Source organism: Saccoglossus kowalevskii, chromosome 8 (assembly GCF_978046115.1).
Source record: "Saccoglossus kowalevskii chromosome 8, keSacKowa6.1, whole genome shotgun sequence".
Classification (NCBI taxonomy): domain Eukaryota; kingdom Metazoa; phylum Hemichordata; class Enteropneusta; family Harrimaniidae; genus Saccoglossus; species Saccoglossus kowalevskii.
This window is the reverse complement of record NC_140648.1, coordinates 31,899,786-31,903,485: the sequence shown is the minus strand read 5'-3', so window position 1 is coordinate 31,903,485 and position 3,700 is coordinate 31,899,786. Positions and strand designations below refer to the sequence as shown.

Genomic DNA, 3,700 nt, shown 5'->3' with positions numbered 1-3,700 from the left:
ATGAATTGTGGGTCGTGAAAGTTTGAACTGGAGTCTGACTCACGGCATCGCAGGTAAAACCCATGGAAACCCCATTTTACGAATAAATTGATACAATGATATTTTTATCGCATGTATAATGGAATAGTACGTTAATGACTGCTACGTTTTCTACAGTCTTCATAGATACATTCAAAATCATTCCTCTTTCCGAATACATCGCCGTCACGTTCATCACCCAGGTGCAGTCAACGAGTAAATTTGCAAAAATATTTAGTATTTTTGTTTGATCATCAGTAACCTGAATCATGAACATTATTAAGGCTTAATTTAATTTGGAGGGGGGAGGTCAATCTGTTCGCAACTCCCCTCCCTCTCAACCAAATTAAATTGCCCTCCCACTGTTTTTTGCTCCCACTGCCCTCTCCCCACTCAGTTTTTGTTCCCCGCTGCCTTCTCCCCATTCGGTTTTGCTCCCACTGCTCTCCCCACTCAGTTGTTGTCCCCTGCTGCCTTCTTTCCACTCAATTTTGCTACATACTGCCCCCTCCCCGCTCATTTTTTTGCCTACCCTCTCGACGCGCAGTTGTATCTACTCTCTCCCACCCAGTTCATACTATTTTAATTCTCCCCTCTCAACAGTTTCTGCTATCTTCTCCCTATCATTTCCCAGAGAAGAAGTTAAAGTCTCGATTGGTCACCAGCTCTAATCCTTAAACTCATGTGAATTACATTACATTACGTGTTTTTTTATAGCAGGCGAATTCAATGGTGATATGTATTAAATTATTTTAATTAATTGTTACAACAGAAGTGCGTATAACCCCTCCCGCAATAAGCGCTTCTTATTTTTCATATACGAACCGTGACGCCAGTAACAACCTTGCTAAAAAGGGTATGCATATGATATAGGAAAACCCAGGAAGGATTAATTTCATTAGATTGCCCTCTCCACAAAACTAATGTGCACTGGACTGCAAAATACAGGCATTGTTTGCGAAGATTGTCATCGGTGGTGGCGTTCAGTCAAATTGATCATGTGCTAAGTGCCACAAATGGAACGGCAAGTCTGCCTCGGGCGGATATTATCATGCAGTTTGCGCCATTGGACTACTCCCCTTTGGCCAGTCTAAACACGCCCCCCTTGGCAATTTGGTTGTTGATGCCCGCGGAAAATAACAGCATTTACCCTTACCCGCTCAATCTATAAAAATGGAACTTGCCTGCCCTCTGAATAAAAATCTTCTCCTACTGGAATTCCCCTCTAAGAAACTCTAGTTTTAATGCCCTCCCACTGAAGATGTGTTTTATTTTGCCTGCCCGCTAAAAATCCCTTTCGAACAATTTTTTTCACAAACAGCTCCGTTGACTGCACCTGATCACCCCAGCCCCAGTCATTATTTTAGAGCACGGATGAACCCGGCCTAGCCAGTTTTCGATTAGTGAACTAGTAAGTCGTTCCGGCATTAATTAATTAATTTATTTATAAACAATGTTTATGTAGAATAAACAATGACATGATTTTTTCGCAAACAAATACTCGTCTCACTACAGGGTGGATGGATGATTGAGCACAAATAGTAGGTACTATAATTCAGACCAGGGGAGCAACTCGCCATTCGCCCGTCTCTTTAACGTGTCATTTTTCTGAGAATTATTGAGTAAACTCGAGTAGAGTGTTTTTTCCCAAACATTTAAAAATAATGATGATATCATACTGACTTATTATAATGAAGGCACGATGTCATCACATGATAACCAGTTAGCCAATAAGGTGCATGAATATTCTGTGTTGGTATGGCAATAATGGGTAAACATATAGTGTAGCTCTCTGCACAACGCAGTGGAAAATATCAGTGCGATAGGAGTGTCCAACCCGCACATACGCCGTTCAAATTTGTCTTGCAGCTGTCCCATTTTTTTATCGTTTTCATTGGTGACAAGAAGAAACACGTTGCAGAATTAGCCCGAAGAAGCAGCGCAAAGAAGACTGATAATGGACTCCAAGACAGAAACCACAACTGGTAAGTGTGTTGCAAATGATTTCAAATAGAAAAAAAAGCAACATTTTATTCTCGATCAAATTACTCCGCCTGACATATTTTCTTATTACTGGTAGGTAATTATAATCGAGCTTTCCAGTCGATCTCACATTTCGGACATCTTTGTAGTACTTGACATTCACCGTGACGCAATTTGGCCCAGTGTTGGATTGTTTACACCAATATGTCGAACACGTCTTTGTAATTTAAAAAAAATGTCGCTGTGTATGTCTAAGAAACACAATTAGCCACACCCAGCTCATTTTATTTCAATTTCAATGTATAATTTCATGTTTTTGACAATTTTAGGCACTACTTCCACTACTACAATGGTGCCAGCTGATCTTGACAAGAATAAAGAAGACGAAACAAAGAAAATCCGATCAAATAAGTAATATGGCGTTAGGGAAGAGTGCTGTAAACAAATGTCTTCAGCGACAAGAACTGAAAATATCCTCGTAGATGAATACAGTAAACTGTCGTAAAGACGCCAAGACGCAGCGTGTACAGCTTGTAGACTAGTTTAGCATCATATAACAATAGCAATGATGTCACGTGAAGCAGTGATTATCGTTATTTCTATATACGGAATTTAGTTCATTTTAACCGCGCCACATCATAATCACACAATACTACAGAACTGGCTCTAGTAATGTCAACTTTTCTTCAAAATATTGTAATACTACTGTTTTTGTTTTGAGACAAACAATCCTCAAAATATTATATGTAATTCTTTCAATATTTGTCCACAATTTTATTTAAATTCTTCAACATGTGTCATGTTACTGTTGTCTTGACGCCAGACAGTGACGTCAGGGACGGTGTACATGTTTACCTTAGCCCATTGTGTCGAAAACAACAAACGCAATCTACTTGGAGACATATTGTGACGGAGAAGTCCATTTAAAACTGACTAAATGTCAAAATACCAGTAATTCCATTGTGATAGATCCTGCATACAAGTTTACTATTTTTTGTTTTTCATGCCATACTTCTATGTAATGATATCTTCCCGTTTGTTCTTATCTCCATTGTTAACTTGATTATCTTATAGTTACTATTGTTTAATTTCAAAACTATTGTATTGTATTCTTTGTTTTGTCCCGGTACTATTGTTTTATCTCGAAACCACTGTAAGATACTTTATTTTCGCTTGGAATTTATTTCGCTATTTCTGCTGAACGGATGATTCAGTGAAAATAAAGTCCAACGAATATATATTTCCCTATGTTTTACATTCAACTCTTCAAATCAAATCAAAACACAAAACACCCAAAAGGTGTTTTCAGCAAAAAATAATTCCAGCTAAAATAAAGTATCTTACATTATTATATTTTGATCATTGCTTTGTTCCAATACTATTGTACATTGTCTATTGTTTTGTTCTAGCAGTATTGTACATTGTCTATTGTTTAGTTCTAGTAGTATTGTTTGTTGAATATAATAAACGCTAATAATTTGCTCTCACTAGATGTCATGACCTGTTTCTTGATATGAAACGTGTGCACACGTGATCAGTTCAGATAAAGCTTTCCACATTTTTACCACCCTGTTGGTAATTTCATTTCATGGTTATAACGAATGAATTTGGTATTACGCGCGGAGGACATCTTAATCTTTTCGAAAGTTCACGTATATCCAAACATTGGGTAACTAACTGCATAATAAAAGTACCATAT

General features: G+C 37.7%; 1 long non-coding RNA gene across 1 annotated transcript; it reads left to right on the top strand.

Moving 5' to 3' along the window:
* The first annotated feature begins 1,766 nt into the window (after nucleotides 1-1,766).
* Nucleotides 1,767-3,488, top strand: LOC102803902 (uncharacterized). Its single transcript, XR_438071.3, has 2 exons — nucleotides 1,767-2,003; nucleotides 2,331-3,488. It is a non-coding gene; the product is annotated as an uncharacterized LOC102803902 (long non-coding RNA).
* Nucleotides 3,489-3,700: the final 212 nt, after the last annotated feature.